Source organism: Natator depressus, chromosome 6, assembly GCF_965152275.1.
Source record: "Natator depressus isolate rNatDep1 chromosome 6, rNatDep2.hap1, whole genome shotgun sequence".
Classification (NCBI taxonomy): domain Eukaryota; kingdom Metazoa; phylum Chordata; order Testudines; family Cheloniidae; genus Natator; species Natator depressus.
In genome coordinates, this window is record NC_134239.1 from 64,958,274 (window position 1) to 64,980,042 (window position 21,769).

The 21,769-nt window shown below is 46.0% G+C and overlaps 1 protein-coding gene across 6 annotated transcripts in view; it reads right to left on the minus strand.

Moving 5' to 3' along the window:
• The window catches only part of SLC8A3 (solute carrier family 8 member A3), a 193,980-nt gene extending 173,299 nt beyond the window's left edge, over nucleotides 1–20,681 (minus strand). For 3 of the 6 annotated variants that reach the window (XM_074955563.1, XM_074955565.1, XM_074955564.1), the window contains exon 1: nucleotides 20,148–20,681. The gene's annotated coding sequence lies outside the window, so the exon portion shown is untranslated. The remainder of the gene's footprint in view (nucleotides 1–20,147) is intronic. The other 3 variants (XM_074955562.1, XM_074955561.1, XM_074955560.1) reach the window with 2 other exon arrangements.
• Between the last annotated feature and the right edge of the window lie 1,088 nt (nucleotides 20,682–21,769).

Sequence of the window (21,769 nt, forward strand, 5' to 3'; positions counted from 1 at the left end):
CACTTCCCCTCGCTCAAGCAGGCTGATGCTCTGCAGGGTTCCTGCCTCTGGTCAGGCTTCCAACTCAACCTGGGAGCAGCCTGTCAGTCCTTCTTCCCTTTCTGCTTCTCAGGCTTCTTCCCAAAGAGAATGAACTCCCCACTCCTCTCCTCTGAAACTCCCCTCTCTAACTGGGGTCACCCAGCTCTTTATGGAACTTCCCAGCTCTACCCCAGCTGGATCTGGTAACAAAAGATGAGCCACCTGATCTCCAGCTGACTAGGAGCATCTTTGTGGAGCCTTAAAGGGCCATCCAGCCTGTGACATATACAAAGATGGGCGTGTTTTTCAGATCTGAATTAGGCTGAGGCTAGAGTTTGGGTTTGAGGCCAGATCAGTGCTAGGTTTGATGGTGCTAACGTTTCTTGGTGCAGACATGTCATGGTGCTGACAAACTTCTTGTGAAATTCCAATGCTGCTGACTGATTTTATCAGCAGTCTGGTGATATCTGGTGTTTTTTATTAATGTCCACGCTGTTGGAATCAAGAGATTGCACAAGGATCTCAGCTTTCAAAAGAAAAAAAAGTAAGTTTCTAGTCTCTTGGTTGCAGAGAAAATCTTGAAAATGTGACCTCAGTGTACCCCCAAAGACTTGGAAGCCAGAAGGCAAACAAAAATGCCCAAATATACTATTTTTAAAAAAAAAATCTCATGATTTTTAAGTCAAACTCATGATTTTTGGGGAGCCTGGCTCTTACTTTTTGAATGCTTGTGGATGGCAACATTACATTTTGACCCAAAATGGTGGAAGTCTCCCACGGTCATTTAACTCTCCTAAACAGTACTGCAAATCAGCTCCTGTGGAAAAGCATCCACGTCTTATTTAACCCCCGCCATCACAATTAGCACTTGTCACTCACAGCAAAGAAGCCAAGGATTGAATGGGCCATGGATACCCACTCTAGGACTTCTCTATACTGGGGGAAAACCATCATGCTGGAAAATGTGTTATCCACATTAACCACCTGGAGTGAGCATCCCTTCTAGCAGCTGGAAGCCTGAAAAGCACTTATCAGCGCTGGAGATGGTCAGAATATTTTCAACTAAATGTTTTTTTAATAAAAAGTGCTATTTAAAATGCAAAACGTTTTGCAGATATATCATTTTCAACAAAGCTTTTAAACAGGTAGGATTCTGAGGACCAGAGGGACTCTGGTCATTTCTAGGGAAAGAGAGAAAGACCCCGCCAAATTGAAAAACTGACCTTTTCAACACAAACTCATTTGCTAAAACATTTGGAAGGCTTAGTTCTCGTTCCAGTGCAGAACAAAAACAAGCCTGGAAACCTTGGAAACATTGCTGCAAAACAGAATTGCCGTCCTTTGCCCAGCTTTACTCAGCACCAACACCGTGGATCCCAGAGGTGTGTTATTTTAAACCTGATGGTTTTATTAAACAAGATGCACAAGAAAATCTGCAGGAGACTAACCCTTACTTAGTATTAATTTACTCCTTAAAATCGGCTGCTTTGCTTCTCGGGTATGTCATTCACAGGCTGAAACCAATTTATCTCCCCATGCCTGGCGGCAGAAACTCGGGGAAAGCCGGTGGGCGACAGTTGATGTGATGCCCTTCAGTGATCAGACAAAGATGGATACATCAATCTGCTCCAATGGCCGGAGATGGCTGAGACAGCCCTCTTCTGTTTTCCCATTGGCCAACAGCTGGCGGGGGAAGAGGGACCCCAGAGCTGCTCAGTGATGGCATGGGGCCCTCCTGTAGCTCCCCTGCCACCACAGGCAGTGGAGGACCCCCCCTACACAGCTCCCAGTCCCACAAGGCAGTGGGGGGACCCCCTGCCCCTAGGCAATTGGATCCTTGCAGCTCCCAGCTGCTGCAGGGGGAGAGAGGGGGGCGTGCTGGACCCTCCTCCCTCCCCATTTTGTCAGGGATATTTTTAGTAAAAGTCAGGGACAGGTCACGGGCAAGAAACAAAAAAATCACAGAATCCGTGACCTGTCCCTGACTTTTACTAAAAATATCCCTGATAAAATCATAGCCTTGCTCATCATTCATTTTAACCCTCACATTACAGCATAATATCCAGGTGGAGGACTCCTGGAAGGGTAGGATTTGTAGATGGGGGTGCTGAGAGTTGGGACTGCTATCAAGATTTGTCCAAGGGAAACAGAATGGAGAAGCACGTAGGCTCTGGACTTTTTATCTGGGGTCCTGGAAGTGGCTGAATTAGAAACAAAATAGCATAAAGCCTGTGTAACTCATTGCCACGATAGAAATTAAGACAAAAGAGCTTGGTGGGATTCAAAAAAGGGTTCAATATGTATCTGAATATTAAAACTATCCACAGTTTCACTAGCTAGGGTAATACATATATGATGTATCAACCCTCACTCTCCGGAATACAAGCCAACCACTAGCTTCCTTGGGTTATGAACAAACATCTACCATAGGAATTTTACTGCAGCTATAGAGGAAGGTGTAAAGGCACCCACAATGAAGCATCTAGTTCTGAACAGCGTCCAGCCATTGGTGTGATCTAGCAGGGCAATACCCAAAACCTAATTTTCCTTTGAGAGGGACAGCTAACCAGCAGCTGAGAGGGGCACTGATCTGGAACATTTTGAGGGGGCTGTTCATAGAATATTAGGGTTGGAAGGGACCTCAGGAGGTCACCTAGTCCAACCCCCTGCTGAAAGCAGGACCAATCCCCAATTTTTCCCCCAGATTCCTAAGCGGCCCCCTCAAGGATTGAACTCACAACCCTGGGTTTAGCAGGCTAATGCTCAAACCACTGAGCTATCTCCCCACTGTTAAATGGACGAGGCAGCTGGCAGAGGGTTGAGTTGCTTGTTGGGGTAACAATCAAGGGTAGTGTGAGGTTTATGCAGCTGGGAAGATAGAGCTGGGTTAAAGGAGTATCGAGGAGGCTGGGTGGTAGGAGGAACAGGCAGCCTGAGAGTCACCCAGATGTATGCTGCACAAGGGCTAGGAAATGCAGAGCATCACCCAGATACGTGGTAGGTAATCTGGCAGTTTCTTAGGGAGCAACGGAGGTGCACCTGCTGCAGATGAACATCCTCACCCTCACCACCTCAGTGCAGCTTCCCAAAGCTGAGCCAGCTCCCAGCATTCTGAAAGTTAAGCCCTGGGGTGAGACTGGCTACCTATTAAAAGCAACCCCAAGACTGCCAGAAGGGACAAGTTTTATTTTTAGCAGGGATGCTAGGAGGGTCACTGCTCATGCTGCATTCACCCACAAAGCCAGATTTTCATGCAGCATGTTGTGTGCTCCGTGTCACAGTGAGGGCAATATCTGTCAGGTTGGGTTTGGCTAGATGGATTATTTAAGGTAGAAAAAGGAGAACATAATGAGTAGTAGTGAGCCTGAAACTATCCTTCACATTTAGGAAAAAAGATGCCTGGAGAGAGAGTAATTTACAAGAGCGCCCATCACCATAGCACTCGGGTGCCAACTGCAAGCATTAGTACAAGCATCTGTGCTGTCTGACTGGGGCTATATTCTCTGCCCCTGCCTGTCATAACCTGAGTTTGTGAAGGATCATTCTTGAAGATTACCAGATTAAAAATAATGCAATATCATGCAACAGGCCACTGGCCATTTCCCTTTTGGGCACAAGATCACCAGCCTCCTTCCTTGAGAGAGGAGCATTGCCTCTTGCATTGTGCTCTGAAGATGGCTAGACTTGACTTCAGCCTGATCCCCGGTAGCAAGGCCCAGATCCAACACCGCCCGCCCCCACCAAAAATACACAGCTCCCAGCCATACAGTGCTTCACCCTGGGCTCTGACAGCTGTAACATCCCTGTTGATTGCGGTGTTCTCAGCAAGTGTGCAGAGAGAAAGGTGAAGTCCAGAGGTAGCTCAATATTAATCCAAATGCGTGTAGGAGGAGTAGGAGCCAAATTTTCCGCTGGCATAAATGGGTACAATTCCATTTAAATCAGTGGTGTTACATTTACACCTACAGGGAACTTGGCCCTAAGTCTTTAAAGCAGACCAATAATTGTAAGAGGGGCAGAGCCCCAACGTAAAACACTCTCCTCAATTATCTACTGTCAGCTATTCGCCGCTGTGTGTTGCACCAGTTGATGCTTCTACACAGCCTTCAGGGTCACCTCAGGCGGAGTGGTTTGTAGCAGTTTACTCTGGAGGGGAATGCATACACTGCAGTGAAACACCTGCAACTGGCCTGGGTCTCAGGCTGCAAAACTGTGGTGTAGAAATTTAGGCCCAGGCTAGAGCCTGAGTTCTGGGTCCTCATGAGGGTGGAGGGTCCCAGAGCTCAGGCTCCAGCCCGAATATGAATGTCTACACCACAATTTTATAGCTCCAAAGCCCACATCAGCTGGCACGGGACAGTCCTGGGTGTTTAACTGCAGTGTAGACATACCCAAGGTGACCAAGCACACTGAGTTATGGTGAACAACAGGTCTATTCAAGAGTGAACCATTTGAAGCACTCGAGATACACGTAAGAAGCAATCCCATGCTATTGGAAGGTGTGGGAGGGACTAGATATGAACAAGGTTCCTGTTGAGGCTCATTTGAGGTGAGTCAGACAAGGGATTTCAGACCTAGGATAGTGAAATTAAAATGGGAATTCCTCCCCCTCCCACCATTTTGGAAAATCTAAGTCTTTTTGGCAGGTCATATCTCAAAGACGGATTGACCGAGAAACTCCACACTTATTTTAATTCTCCTACTCTCCACAAAAATCAATCCCTTTGTGTGTTTTGGGGAAGGCTTTATATTTAAAATGTTGAAGTTATTCGATACAGACCTTTGAACCCCTTAATAATCCAGGAGCTGCCCTGCAGACTAAGATCTGCACTCTTATACCCTTTGTATTCTGCTTGCACCCTTGAGCTAGTCACCTGGCTCGGAACTAATTTAGCAGTTGTCACAAGGAGGACTTTAAAGTCCATCTACTGTAGGAAACTTACCTCCCACTGGCAGCTTGTCACCATTAGCTCAGTGTCCAAGCTTAGATGAGGCCTTAACAAACCCATCCATAGTCAAGGATTCCGGTGGAGCTATGAATCCTGCATGGTTTTCTGAAGCAATCAGCACCCCATTCATATTTAACAAAGGTTGAGACAAATACTTTCCATCTTTCTAAACCAGCAGTGTGTATCAAAGTGTCACAGGGAGATTCTTGACAAAAACCATGGAAATTTCCAGACACAAAACTTTGTTAAGCTGTAGTTAGAATTGTAACTATATATATAAATAATTTTAAGGGGCAGGAGAGGAAAATTCCTAAAATAAAAATGGAAAAACCAAGAAATTAAAAAGAAAAGGAGTACTTGTGGCACCTTAGAGACTAACCAATTTATTTGAGCATAAGCTTTCGTGAGCTACGAAAAGCTTATGAAAAAAAAAAAGCTCACGAAAGCTTATGCTCAGATAAATTGGTTAGTCTCTAAGGTGCCACAAGTACTCCTTTTCTTTTTGCGAATACAGACTAACACGGCTGTTACTCTGAAACCAAGAAATTAAGTTTCAATACATTAAAAAAAGGAAGCACAGAAATGGAAAAATGAAGGTATCCTAAAAACAAACTTAATTCTATCTTCCCGTCCTCACCCACCCTCCACCCATATTAAATTTTCACCATCACACTGTGTACTGCCTATATTGATAATGTGACTCTCACACTCCAACAACACATACCTTTTCTGAACATACAACTATGTGCAGACTCCTCCAGGTCCACCTTCCACACTGCAGATTATCCTCCAGTTCACCTTCCATTGACCATCAACATCTCCCCTCTGAAGCTTCAAGCACACAACAAAGCCCTATTCAACTCACACCATGCATACCTTCCCTATGTGCAATACTTATCTTCTTCCACTGGAAGTTAGTCCACCTTAGACCCTGTATTCCTTCGTGGTTTTGTTTATATATGCTTTGCTATGGAGACCCTGGGGATGCAGTTAAAAATAACCATATCTATGGAGTTCGGACTCTGCAGGTAAACCACCAAAGCATAGGAGGTTCAAGATGCCCAACTAGCAGCAACAGTTGTCATAGACATCTATTTGCCTTACATAAAGGGTGCAGATTACGGGGAGGATAGAAAGGGAGAGTTAAGGTTATTTGGGATGCCTTAACTGCATTTTCTCACTTTCCAATATTTCTCAGAGGTTTGGGGAGGTTTTTGTTTAAGTCTTGCCTTACCTTAACATTTCTTGCCCTTTCAATGTTATTTTTAAACTTCAGTAATCCTCTAAATTCCCCCCCCCATTCAATTTTTTTGTGTTTTTACAATTTTGAGGACAGTCTGTCTAAGTTTGTCTGGGAAATGTACCTACCGCTTTTGCAGTGGGAAAGCACAAGGCGTATGCGCCCCCTATGTTCCACTGGAGCCTTGTTTTTAACGCTTAGCGCTCCTTGTGCTGATCTGCTGTGTCAGGGTACATTTTACCCATACCCTAGAAGTCTACCCTACATAGTCGGGTGGCAATTCTCCAAAAAGGGACATATTTTTGGAGTTTAATGTACCCCCCCACTCACATCCCCATATCATATATCATTTGAAAGCTTACTTTAAGTACATTTAGGGGAGGTATGATGTGCAGCTATCAATTGGTGCCATAAGCCTGTAGGTGAGGGGAAACAACGGTACCCATAATAAGAAATTGTCCTTTTTTGCAATTTCACTGTTTAATTTAATTTCAACACGTTAATGTGGTGTTATATTGGTCAAAACCACCAGATGACAATGTATTAAAAGATTTATATTGGTTTTGCATGGGGAACTATTTTTTTCCAGAACTAATGAAGCTCTTTAGCTCATGGCAAAAAGGGTAAATATCAACATCTTTAAAGAATACTAAGATGAAATGTTTTCACATTGCATATTCTTAGTTGTCAAAGTATCCCAGAAGGGATAACAACAGTTTTCTATATTTTCAGTTGAGATTTGTGAGCCAGATCAGTCTCTCATGGAAGGTTGTATAGCTGTAGATTGTATACCCACAGTTTTGCATAGTGGATAGATATAAACATAGGTGAATCCCTAATACTGTATAATGCTTCTCAGTTTAAAAGGTTTTGTACATATAATGTAGTTTGTAGCATCCAGTCTTCCTGGTAGAAGGTTTTAATTTGTAATTGCCTATGCATGCCATACTAGCCTTTGAAATATTCTAGCAACTAGATTTTTTAATTCAGTAACACTTATGCATAGATTAGTGTTAGAGATCACAATACACAGCTTCATATTATGAATATGCAAAAGCTATGAAAGAAAGAAAAGGCCTTACAAGAAGTATTGAAGACAAAGACCACTCCTTTCACTGCAGAGGCAAGAAGAGCATGTTACTACTACCACCAACCAAGTCATTGATAATATAACAAACCCATTTGACCCTGAATCACATCAAGAGGTGCTTATCAGCATACCTACTGTACTGCATGTAACATCAGATGTACATGAGTCTTTACTGAGACTAGAAGATGTTAGTGAGAACAAATGGAGAGATTTGTGAAAGGTGCACTTCATTCTGATGGGACACAGATTCTTCAGCTCAATCAAGAAACTTTGTGCATTACGCTCTGCTCTGCACTGATTAGGCCTCAACTGGAGTATTGTGTCCAGTTCTGGGCACCACGCTGGAGGAAAGACATGGACAAATTGGAGAAAGTCCAGAGAAGAGCAACAAAAATGATCAGAGGTCTAGAAAACATGACCTATAAGGGAAGATTGAAAAAATTGGGATGGTTTAGTCTGGAGAAGAGAAGACTGAGAGGTTTTTAAGAACTGTTTAGACAAACACCTGTCAGGGATGGTCTAGTTATTACGTAGCCCTGCCTCAGTGAAGGGGACTGGACCAGATGACCTCTCAAGATCCCTTCCAATCCTCTACTTCTATGATTCTATGAAACCTGGCATCAAAACATTTGCTGACATGGCCAAGACCACCAAATTTAAATTGGTCAAGGGAGGGACAATCACAGCAGCTATCAGTCCAGAAGTCATTTTCCACAGAGCCTTGTCCTTCACAAGATAAAGCGATATTTCAATGATGTTCTTAGTCACCCAATAGGACTTGTACCCGTGTCACTCTGCCATGTTTTTGGAACAATGAGAAGAACAGGCAAAGCTGAATTATAGCACCAGCTGGAAGCTGAAGCTGAAAGAATCCATGAGCCATGTGTAATAGGGCGCAGGTGGGCCCCTCGATCTTCTGCCGCTTCTGCACCCACCCGTGCTCTTTATTTACAGTACAAGTTCCCACCACCTTGTAGCTACAGACAGCTTAAGGCTTACAGCCTCTAGGACTGCTAGCTTCCACAGCCAGCAGGGGAGGGTGGTCTCCAACTCCCTGGCCTGGCCTGGCCTGGCTTGGCTTGGCTTGGCTTGGCTCCCCTCCCCTAGCTTCCTTCTTGCCAGCCTTTATGTAGCTCCTGGCTAACAAGGCCAGCAGCTGTTCCCTATTTGCCACTTAGGGCTGGGCTTATTCAGCCAGCTCCAATTCCCCTTTCGTGATTGGAGCTGGTGTGACACTGGTGTGGCTTAGTGTTTCCTAGCCAGCACCCTGTCACACTATGCAACACAGTAAGCACAGTGTACATCAGAGATGTCATGGCTGTCATACAAATCATGGCTGGAGAGAAACTCCACACATTCAATGAATTGGCTGCTAAGAATTTGAGGAAGGTCCTAAAAGGATTTGGCAAAACTAATTCTGTAACTGAAGTCTTTGACAGATATGAGAACAGTTCCTCCGAAAACTGCAGAATGACAGCAGCACCAGACAGGATCTAAGGTTGGATGCAAGAAATACCAGATGATTGGTGGACACCCTGTGCCTCCAAGAAAAAGTTTCCAAATGTAGCATCCAACAAGCCATCACTTGTAAAATTCCTCTGTGAATACATGGTTCAAAGTGCCCCTGAGAGTAGGCACACACCCAAAACAAACACTCCTCCTTGTTGGAGGCTTTTCCAATAGTGAAGTAGCAAAGCCCACTACAGATGGTTGAAGAAGCCCAAGATTGTATAGTACTCAAGAGGACGGGGACACAAGCATAGGTACAGACTGGAGCACCCATGGAAAAAAATTAGTGGGTGCTTAGCACCCACCAGCAGCTAAGCTCTCCTCCCCACCCCCCAAGCATCTCCCACCCAGAGGTGGCCCCACTGATCAACTCCTCTCCCAGCTGTTCCACAGCATGCAGGAGGCACTGGGAGGGAGGGGGAGGAGTGGGGACGGGGCATGCTCAGGGGAGGGGTGGAAAGAGGTGGGGGCAAGCCTGGGGCAGTGTGCGGGGTGTCGAGCATCCCCTGGGTAGAGAGGAAGTCAGCGCCTATGGAAACAAGGATGCTTCTGCATGCTGTATGTGCCAATATAGTTTTTGGGCCTCTGGGTGTCAAAAGAGCCCTAGTAATTAGGTCTCCTGATACAGTTGTCCTGGTCCTTGCTGTTCACTACTTGCCAAAAATGGAACACATAGATAACATGTGGATAGAAATGGGCACCATAACCAGCACAACTGACAAGTAGCACTTCACACCTGTGCATGCATTTTGTGATGCACTCGCTCCTGACTTCTGCAACACACTTCCTGCTGTACATGCATTAACAGTATGTGACTCTGAGCCATCCCTATTTGGTATTGGGGAAAAAAAATCTGTGTTTAATGTTGTCGAAACAAAGGGAACTTATCACTTCAGAGATCTTGCCAAATTGGGAGAGACTGACGGAGAAGCCACAATTTCTGCAGCAAGGAAGTTGGTAGCAGTGCTGTATGACCAGAGCGAGACAAAAAAAGACGACCTACAGATGCTGGAGTTGCTTGAACCTCAATCTAGCCATCAAAAAGGACAAGTCACTGGCCAAACTTCCACCATGTGAGGGCAGTTTTGAAGACCATGCCAAAAGAGCATTTTGACAAAGATTTGGATGTCTCTGCACATAGGTTAACCAGATATAGGATCACCTTTGCAACATGGATGGAAAAATGGGGATGATGAGCTACTTCCTGTATTTTTCAAGAGCCCAATGGCACTTGAACTTCTACAAGACCATATTTGTGCCTGCACCTTTAGGGGTTGCTGGAGAATCAACTTAGACTGAAATTAGAACAATCTTCCCTGTGTATATGCGAAGGCAATGAAGACTGTGGTATCCCACCCACCCCCGAAAGAGATCAGAGTGATGAACAAGATGAGGAGAATGATGTTGACTAGAAATGTCACCTATGCTATTATATTTCAATGATAGTGCACAAATGTATTATTAGATTTTGTTTTACCCTTTAGACTGTTGCTGTGATCTTTTGAAGTCACAAAGAAATCCAATTTGATGTCTTAACATAATACACAGAGTCATTAAACCAACAAATGAATGCAAATATTTCAAAGTAGTCAATTTAATTATTTAAAGTAGTCAGTCATATGGATGGCATCAGTGTTTATCACAGTTTCTATGGTAATGGCACCACTTGACCATTCCACATCATACTTCATCTTAAAGTAGACATAATAGGCTTTCAAATGATATATGATGTGAGTGTATATACAGAGAGTACATTAAATTGACCAAATTGGTGGTTTCTGCTGCTCACCTCACAGGAATACAACCATAGATTGTGATTTTATCAGATCTCAAACATGGATGGATGGATGTGGAAAAATTGGAGAGAGTCCAGCGGAGGGCAACAAAAATGATTAGGGGACTGGAACACATGACTTATGAGCAGAGGCTGAGGGAACTGGGGATGTTTAGTCTACGGAAGAGAAGAATGAGGGGGGATTTGACAGCTACTTTCAACTACCTGAAAGAGGGTTCCAAAGAGGATGGCTCTAGACTGTTCTCAGTGGTAGCAGATGACAGAACAAGGAGTAATGGTCTCAAGTTGCAGTGGGGGAGGTTTAGGTTGGATATTAGGAAAAACTTTTTCACTAGGAGGGTGGTGAAACACTGGAATGCGTTACCTGGGGAGGTGGTGGAATCTCCTTCCTTAGAAGATTTTAAGGTCAGGCTTGACAAAGCCCTGGCTGGGATGATTTAATTGGTGATCGGTCCTGCTTTGAGCAGGGGGTTGGACTAGAGGACCTGCTGAGGTCCCTTCCAACCCTGATATTCTATGATTCTATGATCAGCAAGGAAATGGAGTGCTTAAGGAGTGGTGCTGGTAATTTAGTAGGTGGCACATTTTCCTCTGGATAAATACTTATCTAGGGTGGAACTGGTACGGTGTTATGGGATACTGTGCTACTGGAGGGTGTCCCCTGTCCAAAAAGGTAAAAGAAGTCCTAATGGTTTCTGGTTTTCAAAAGACCAAAATGATAATTTTAGTAATAGGGGCTGTTCACCTCAGCATTATAGCCAAAATTCCCACCTGAGATTATTACATTCCACCTCATTAAGTTCTCTCTGTAGCTTGTGTTTAATGAAGTTGTCCCAGTTCAGGGCAACTGCACCTGGATTTCCCTCCTCCCCAGTGGTCAGTAAGGCCACCACTCTTGCCTTTCAGCTCCCCAGCTGTGGCCTCTCTTGGGTGGAGACATGTGTCTCTCCCTTCTGACTGGGGAGTTTCCAGGTTGGATAGTTCCCTTCCTTCACTGTGTCATAACCAGTACAAAGAGGTTGCCTTAGGACTCCTGCCTGCTTTCTCTTCAGAGACAGATACCAGTGTAATTGCTATAGACGTAAGTTTCCACACCTTTCTAAGGTAAAAAGCATTATAGAGAAAACACTCAAAATAATAAAGGAACCTACCAGCTTATTAGCATGTGTATCAGTAGGGCCCTACCAAATTCAGTCCATTTTGGTTAATTTCATGGTCATAGGATTTTTAAAATCATAAATCTCATGATTTCAGATATTTAAATCTGAAATTTCATGGTGTTGTAATTGTAGGGGTCCTGACCCAAAATGGGGTGTGGGGGGGTCACAAGGTTATTGTAGGGAGGCTGCAGTATTGCCACCCGTACTTCTGCCCTGTTGCTGGCGGCAGCGCTGCCTTCAGAGCTGAGCTCCAAGTCAGCAGTCACCGTTCTCCAGCCACCCACTTCTGAAGACAGCGACTCTGCCAGAACAGTGCAGAAGTAAGGATAGCATGGTATGGTATGGCCACTCTTAGTTCTATGCTGCTACCTTCAGAGCTCGGCACCTGGCCAGCAGCCACCGCTCTCTGGCCTCCCAGCTCTGAAGGCAGCACAGAAGTAAGGGTGGCAATACCGCAACCCCCCCTGCAATCCTTTTTTGGGACCCCCAGTTTGAGGAACGCTGGTCTCCCCCGTGAAATCTGGTCTTTGGCGAAATTTTATCCTGTACTATACAGATTTCACGGGGGAGACCAGATTTCACAGTCCATGATGTGTTTTTCACTGCCATGAATTTGGTAGGGCCCGACTTATCAGATATCATCACCATTCTCACATGGGCTCTGGCAGGTGCAGTCTTTCAATAGAGTAGCCTTGTGGTTAGAAGTTCATCAGAGCTTCAGCTCAGGACAAGTGCACAGTCTCACGGGGCCAAGTCCTTCCAATCCTCCCATGAGGATTCAAGTCCCTCTGTGGGCCAGGAGTCCTGTCCATATGCTCGGTCAGGAAGAAAACCCTGAGGTTTTCAAAAAGTTTTTGTCTATAGGTCTCTGGAGAATCCAGTTTGAACTAGGGTATGAATGTCGCCCCAGGGAGATGACTTCTAACGATTGATAATGGAAGAAGTACATTAGCATCCCCCCTCCTACTAGAAAAGGTACCAGAATTGCACAATAACCCAAACACAATTGCATTTTTAATACAATGTACCCCAAAGGTGTTAACCCTAATTCAACAAGGGTAAACTGAACTCAACAAAGCTTCTCAATTCCATCAGGTTTCTTCAGTGTATTACAGGATATTGTCAGTCTGTCACAGCATTACTACCTCAACAGCTGTAGAACATTGCTTTGTGCTGTTAAACAGCTGCCAAGTCATGCACCAGTGGTGGCTGCTTATCAATGTGGAGACTGAAGGGATTCCTAAGAGTATATACTTTCCAAGGGCTAGATCCACAAAGGGACTTAGGCAATGCAACGTCTAACTCTCTATACATTAGGAAAGTTAGGTGCCTACGACGTTTGGGATCCACAAAAGGCAGCATGCCAGGTGCGGGACTTGCCGAAGCTAGCTAGTAGGAAATGCCAAGAAAGAGGGGTAGGTCGTAAGGCCCTCCCTCCTCCCACCAGGGAGTCAGGCACCTAAATCTGGGCTGGAGGGAGGCACCTATCTTTGCTTGGGTTGCACAGCCAGGAACCCTGTCCTAGAGTCAGGCACCTAAGCTGTATTTTGCATGGAAGAGAGTTAGGGCACTCACCCAGGGTTTGACACACCCAGGTCCAATTTTCCCCTCTGCCTGATGTGGAGCAGGGATTGGAACCCATACAGTTCTCAGGCAAGTGCTTTAATAACAGGACTATGGGATATTCTGGATTATGAGAACTCGGTCTTTCCCGCCGAAGCTGTTCCACTGTGTATAAATAATTAAATATGCATTGGGCCAAGGAGAGAGCAGGAATAGCTCTACAGCCCAGCAATTAGGGCACTCACCTGAGCGGTGGTAGACCCGCATTCAGATCTCTGCTCCACACATGCAGAGAGAGAGCACTGATGTGGGAGACCCGGCTACAATGCGCGCGTGCTCTCGCGCACTCTCTCTCTCATTTATTTATACATATGCGTGGAGCAGAGATCTGAAAGCAGGTCTTCCACCTCTCAGGTGAGTGCCCTAACCGCTGGGCTAAAAGAGGCTGTTACTGCCGCCACCCTCTCATTCTCCCTGCCCTGATCAGGCCATTTTATGTGGGTTTAGGCATACTCTAAGACTGCCTACTGGATCAGGCCTCGTAAGTGGGGGGTTGCCTAGTTTGAGGATCCTGCTGGAGTTTAGGTATGAGATGGGCACCCAGGTGCTACGACTGAGGTGGCTGTACACATGCTCACTGTTAGAAACTCAGATGCCAAGGGATTTTAGGAACCTACAGGGTTAGGTGGCAACTGATTAGGGGTTTTGAAGATTTCAGTGGCACCTAAATGTTGGATTTAGGGGCTTAAATCCTTTTGTGGATCTAGCCTTAAAGCTCTTCGAAACCTTTCTGGATAAAAAGGCCTTTAGATGTATAAGATATTAATATTGTTGATTGCTGTTTGACCACCATGTCTCTGCCTGTACTTGTAGCTGGGAGGCTGAGACGAAAGGAGGCTGGACACTCCCCCTCTTCGCGCATGCGCAATGTGCCTCAGGTGGCACGTGACCAGGGTTCATCACCGAATTTGGTCCACTGGTTGGATCATTAGCTTTCCCGGCCCTGACAGGGAGTGTGACGTGAATGCTGATCTGTGTCCCCTGGCAGGGTACTAGTCCCACAGTAGCAAATGGAACGAGATCATTGTGCTCTCTTAAAATAACCTGCCAGCAAATGAAAATGGAAGCTCTGGAAAAGCTATCTTTATTGTTAGCATGGCAAGTGCCTGTTGCTGGGTTTGGGGGTTTTTTGTTAGCAAAAACTAATGTAAGGAAACTCTAAAGAGCCATATACCTCCCTTAAGCCCCATGCTCGACTCTTGGGCTATGTCTACACTACCGTGGTAAGTCGACCTATGCTACGCAACAGTTATTCACGTAGCTGGAGTTGACGTACCTTAGGTCGAGTTACCGCGGGGGTGGGGGGGTTGACGGGATAAACTCTCCCGTTAACTTACCTTACTCTTCTCGTCATGGGTAGAGTACAGGGGTTGACTGGAGAGTGATCTGCTGTCGATTTGGCGGGTCTTCATTACACCCGCTAAATTGACCGCCGGTGGATCGGTCTCAGAGCATCGATCCCGGCTGCACTGTAGACCTGCCCTGAGTGACATCAGTGGAAGTTCAGCTGGGAGGTCATGAACCCTAGTGGCTGGATTTAAAAATGGAACTCTCAGGAAATTCAGAGTTAAGGCTGGGGTCACCACCTGTTTATAATTTGCCCTACAGCAGGGGTGGCCAACCTATGGCTCTGGAGCCACATGCGGCTCTTCAGAAGTTAATATGCGGCTCCATGTATAGGCACCGACTCCGGGTCTGGAGCTACAGGCGCCAACTTTCCAATGTGCTGGGGGGGTGCTCGCTGCTCAACCCCTCGCTCTGCCACAGGCCCTGGCTCTGCCACGCCACCCCTTCCCGCCCCCTCCCCCCCGAGCCTCCTGCCACAAAACAGGTGATGGGGAGGTGCAGGGAGGCACTGATCAGCGGGGCTGACGGTGGCCGGGAGACGCTGGGAGCAGGGGGGTAGGAGATGATGCGGGGCTGCTGACGTATTACTGTGGCTCTTTGGCAATGTACATTGGTAAATTCTGGCTCCTTCTCAGGCTCAGGTTGGCCACCCCTGCCCTACAGGATAAAATAAGTACACGGTGATGATCCATCACAAGCATTATGACATCTGGTCCTTTTCACTGTGTCATTGGAAAGATGGGTTGACACACCCCGTTATGACACATCATTGCATACTGATGCCTTACTGTTATTACTAGTTTAATAATTTATATTACAGTAATGCCTAGAGCCTTCACTCAGGGTTAGTTGCCCGTTGTTCGAGATGCTGTATACATGACCCCCTGTACCAAAAACTTGACAATTTAAATAGCCAAGGCAGAAAAGGGTAAAGAGGAAAAGGCACTCTAAATAACTTATGTGCCATGATGAGCCCCAAAGTAATCGAGGACTCTAATTTTCCAACATGTGCTAGGAAACTCAGGAATGTTCATGATTCTTTTGGAGAGGAGGGGAAAGCAACCCCAGTTAATGCCACAAATTCTTTCACTTACGGTATGAACTTGCACCATTTAAGTGTAAGGGAGTTTTGCCATTTAATTTAACAAGAGCAGGAGGACCAGGCTCTCAGGTAGCCATGCAGAGCATGGGACCCCAAGAACAGCTGAAACTCTATGATAGCTTCATAAGATCATAAGGCCAAAAGGGACCACCAGATCACGTAGTGTGACCTCCCATATCTCACAGGCCACTAAACTCCAGCCACCCGCCCCGCACCAACAACCAGAATTAGACCAAAGTATTAACGATGCATAAGCTCTTCAGGATGCACATTGTCATGGACTACATGTTTATATTGCACTTAGCAACACGGGCACCCAACCTGGCTGATGCCTCTAGCAGTTACTGTAATATAAATGGTATACAAACAGTAACAACTGTGAAATTACCTGGACACAGAGGGGTGATTGGATGCCGGAGCAGCTCAACTATGAATTTCCTGGCTTCAGAGGTTTTTCCATTTTAACATCAGAGATTTCCCCCTCCCCACCTTTTGTGTAATTTAATTTCATTTATTTAATTATTTATTTTTAATACAGAATTATATCATATTACTCCCTGATTGAAAAACAAATTAAATTTGGCAGGCAAAGTCATTTTTAATTGTACAAACATGCAAAAATGTTTTTCAAAAGGCTCCTTGGTTATTCAGGAAGATTTGGGATGGAGGGGATGGTTGTATTTTGACTGAATAGAACAGATAATCATTTATAAACCTTGGTTTTAAAATATTTTCATGGAGGAAGGATTTGTTTTAATGTGGTTTCTCTAAAAAGTGCTGACACACTCAATTATAACACTTCCTATCCTTGGAAAGGGAAGATGTCTAATTTAGTCAGGCCTTTCTGAAGCTGTCCAATTGTATGGATACACACCAAATCAAAACACAAGAGGAGTCAATGACCTAGTCAAGTCCCTTCGCAAACCACCTTTTAACCAGCAGTAGGATTTGCCATAGACTCTCAGACCATCTCCATCCAGCTTCAATACCCCGTGTTTCAGAGGAAAATAGAAACATACTCAACCAAATTCATCCCTGGTGTAACTCTGCTGCTGTCATATACTTACAGCTTTTATTCCACAACCTTTGAAATACAAAGATAAGAAAATTCAGGAGCAGCATTGCAAACGATTCACTTCTCTGCAAGGGACACGTATAGCTCTCCTCAACAACAAGTCAAGTCTATTATTTTCAGTACAGACTGTACTGGGCAGCTCACAGTCTTGCACATGCTCAGTAAGCACCAACAGAAAAGCATCTGAGATATGGTACAGTATTCACATGACCCAAGCATTCCACCAATACTTAGAATATAAGTGTAATATCCTAGTTGTGTCATTCTGAAGATTGGTGTTTGGAACAATGGAGAGTGTTTGCATGATCCAAAACATAATGGACTATCCAGTCTGGATACGAGTATTGGGAACACTACTTGTCATAATCTAAGCAATCGCTTTACATATAAGTGGGCTATTTATTCTGAATACTGAACAGTGCAAGTGCTGCTATGCATGTCCATTTCTTGATAGATATGTGGCCCCCTTCACCCTAGTATCTGAGTACCTCAGAAGCTTTAAATGAATTTATCCTTGCAAACCAGCTGGGAGGCAGGGAAATGTCATTATCCCCGTTTTGCAGATAGGGAACTGAACTGCAGAGAGATTAAGTGACTTGCACAAGATCCCAAATGAAACCTGTGGCAGAGGCAAGGAGTGAACCCACATCTCCCAAGTTCTAGTGCAGCACCTTAGCCACAAGCCCTTGGCAATGCATGCTGGTGCCAATTCTGGGATAGCGCGTTGGGTGGTTTTGATTTTGCAACTATGTTAATTGGGGTTATAGGTTATTAGATTAAGACATTTGTGTTTGGACATATTTCACCTTTTATCTGAGGAGCTGAAGTGCTTTATAAATATCAATTAATTAAGCCTCAACTCCCCCCTCCATGCAGTAGGTATTATACCCATTTGTTTACAGATAGGTAAACTGAGAAAAAAGGAGGTTGAGGGACTTGCCCCAGGTCACACTACAAGTTAGTGGCAGAGCGGAGAAGAGATATCAGGAGTCCCAGCTCCCATGTCACAGCTCTAATAAGATAAACACCTCCTCTTTCCTGAACCGTATATTCCTTTATAGAGGGTTTATGCCCTCTCTCCTTCTAACTCATTACTTCTAACCAGTGAACAAAAATTATTGCAAAAGACAACCACCCAAGCCTATATGCAAGCACACGAGTTACCAAACACAAAATTACCTTCATTACTAAAATTGCACAAAAGGCAAATAAAATGCCTGTAATCCAGCTGCAGATAGAGCAAGTTTCTAACTTTTTCCCGACTGTTAGCACCACATGTGAAAGCCGCCTCTCCTCTCCCCATTGCACCAAGCCTACAAATTATCTACAAGGCCTGTGAGATTTAATGATCCCCTACAGCCCGCTCCTGCTCTCCTCGGCTTCACTAGCAGGCTGCAAGAGCCGAACAGATTACAAGCTTTTGAATGGGAAGATGTTGGCTGGAGGCTGCCCACAGTCTTCCATTGCTCTGTCTTTAGGACCTCCTCTTAGAATCAAAAATGGCTCAGCAAAATTGCCCTTCCCCCTAACAGATATCAGGAGAGGGAGATGTGAATAGAAATGTATCTTCTGACACTCCCAACAAAAAGGCCATTATAGGGCACACAAACACCCACCACCCCACCTTAATTTTTAAGTACATTTGGGGAGGTTAACCCCAAAATCAAGCCCCAGGGATATCCCAAGCAAGCCGAGAACCCCATTATTACACAGCAATTCAGCTTGAGAAAAATGGGCATGTCACTTTTTTTATGTACAGGTGTTTGATTTCAGACCCAAGGGGAGTCTTATTGGTGGAGGGGGGAATAAAAGGGGGGGGGGAGAAAGAGTATAAAATTATTCAACATTTAGGTCAAATTGTGTGTGTGTGTTCAGAGGATTGTGGGGGTTGGAAGAAACCATTGTTAAAAAGGGTACAGAAGAAAGTACTATGTCTTCCTATGCTTGGCAGTATTTGGCTGGTCCCCGCTCCCTCTTGGGGAAGGGAGGCCAAGGCATAAGCAGCCCTGAGGGGCAGCAGGGTAACCCCCTTCCGAAGAGCAGAAATCCCGGTCTCCTACTATAAAGTAAACTGCCCTTGCCCTATTTAGGGAAGAGCCTGGCGCAGTGGCTATATTTGAAAACCGAGGTAAACAAGATCTCAGCACAAGTGGATGGAGCACAACAGCTGTGCGAGATTAATCGCACGCGCTGAGAGCCAGCCAGCCAGGCAGACACGCTGGGGGCTTCCAGGGGTGCCTGGCCTTCGGAAGGGCTCATAGCAATCCTGCTCCCGATTGTGGTGGGGGCTTTTCGAGTGCCGCCCCCTCCCCCCCAGGAATAAATACAAATAAAACGCTCTCGCCTGCAGCCCCAGAGATTCACCGACGCTGCTGCAAGCTTTTTCCTGTCCGAGGGGGAATTGCACCTGGCCAATTTCAACCGCTTTGCAAATTGCACGCTGCCCCCCTTCGGATTGCTTCCCTCGCCCGAGGCGGGCATTGAAAAGCAAGAAATTTATAGCACTGCATTAGAGGCATTTACTCCGGCTAACGTGCCCGCCCCCTCCCCCCACCAACCCGGGGAGGGGGCAGTGGAAACTGCCTCTTCTGCCCCACGGCCGCCGCCGCTTGCTTTTGCACGGGAGCAGTCGGGGCTCTCGGCACGTTCGCCGTGAATCCCGGGTTTGGGTCTGACACCGCTCAGCGGGCTGAGCGTTTTCCTTCCCGGCTGCTGCCGCCGGCTTGTTGTTATTTTAGATTGGACCCATCCCCCCCCTCCCCCGGAAAGCTCCTGCTCCCCGAGACACGGCGTTACGGAGGGGAGGGAAACCGGGCCACGTTAGCCGAACACCCCGGAGCACGACACCGGCAGCTCCCCTGCCGCGCAAACCCCGCCAGCTTCTGCGCCTGGCCCAAGCGCAGAGGCTGCTCGCGCCGGGCTGGGAAGCTGCAGCAGCAGCCGGTTTATCTCCATCTGTCTCCCTTCCCCCCCCCCCCCACCACACACACACACACACACACACAGAGAGACTATGGCTCGGGGAGGGGGGAGGGCAGGAAAACGGCACGAATGGGACGAAGCTGCCCGGGTTTACAATGTTAAAACCCCTTCTCTACTTGCTGGATGCTCTCGCAGCGAGATCCCTGCCCCCCACCATACCTCTGTGGGAATTCGCATGCAATAAATCAGGACCTGCTTCATCGCAGGAAACTTAACCATTCGCCCTGCATTTCCGACAGAGCCCTCTTACTTACCCCTCCTGGTTGCCTTTCTGACTTCCTGGGGGGCTGGCTTGCTCCCCAATACAGATCCTGCCGGTTCTTAAACAGAGCTCATTGCAGCTGGTGGTTAATCACTGACTGGCGAGGGGTCCTCCTTTGCATGTCAGTCCAACTTGCCTCGCTTGCTAAAAACCCTCTGCTCTCTTTTGCAGCTGTCAGGGTGAGTGGGGAAGTGCATCGGGAAATCGGGGGCGGGGGGGCAGGGAGGGGCGGTTGAATGTTGGTAAATCCCTCGGCCTTGATCTTCAGGGGGTGTGCAATATAGTTTGGGGAGGGAGGGGAGATGTGGGAAGGGGAAGAATGAGGAGGAGGAATGGGGATTGAAGAGGAAAAATTGGATTGTGCCCCAATTGCAATCGAATGTGCCGGGCTTCCCCCTTTTCTCTCACACCATCGGGGCTCAGCTGAGACTTTCCAGCATCACAGCGCCAGGCAAGCCGCTGAGCCCGACTTCTGAGAGACAACGAGGTTTGCACAACTGCAGCAAGAAGCCAAATCAAAAAGCCAATCTCCAAGCCTCCAAACTGCACGTCACCGTATCAGCTGGGCGCAAGAACTGCAACAGAATTACAAGCCATGCATATTTATTCTTCTGAATTGGGGCGGGGGAGGTTTCCAGATTGTTTATAGCCAAAAAAAATATCACAATAAACCCCCAGACAAACCCTGTCCAAAATAAATACAGACAGACCAGCTTTATTACATTTCACACACGCTGATTGAACAGAGATCACCACTGGAACCTCTAAGTTTATTGAATTGACTTGGTCCCTTGTATATTTCAGTCAGAAGAGGGAGGGATACCAGGAGCTCACCTTCAGATCAAAAGATATTGATTGTAAACCAAATTTAAAGTATCTGCCAAACACATCTAAGAGATTAAATATAGCCAAGAAAATTATATAGGCAGAGTCAGTCCTAGCTTTGTGTCCTGGGTATTCATTTGAAACTGCATGCTTTGTTTTGTGGGTGCGGGATCCACCCAGTCATCTTTTTAACCAAAGTCAAACAACAACTTGTGAAGGGTGGCAAATAATTTTTAGGCTAAAAATACGTGCTGTCTCACATGTTGGTATTTGACTTTGGCCACAGCAGACTGGGCTAGGCATGTTCCATAGCCACAGAACAGAATGATGGCTTTGCATTTTGTGTAAAACACAAAATTATGTAGAGACACAATGTTTTTCACAGCCTAAAATTGCCTCTAGATTTGTCAGGCACAACCGCAGCAGGGAAGGGGGAATGTATCTCCCATAAGATTTACCTGTTGGCATAGGCTACCTCTGAAAGAATTATGAAGTATTGTAGAGCAATGTCCTCAAACAGCGTACAAAAGAGTAACAAGCATTACTGGAGAATGAGGTACTGTTTTATAAAGGGACGCTGTCTTTACCCTGTTGTAAACTCATCACGCTGGTATATTCTTTCATCATTTGACTTGTTCTGCGTTTTGAAGCAGCAGCTTTTAGTTTGAAGACTTAAGCACTTACACAAGTGCAAATTGCCCATGTCAAAAGTGACTATGCAGACTGGCAACACAAAGTAGGACAGGGAGCATTCTGAACCTGTTCCAGAACCATGTAACTGCTCTGACC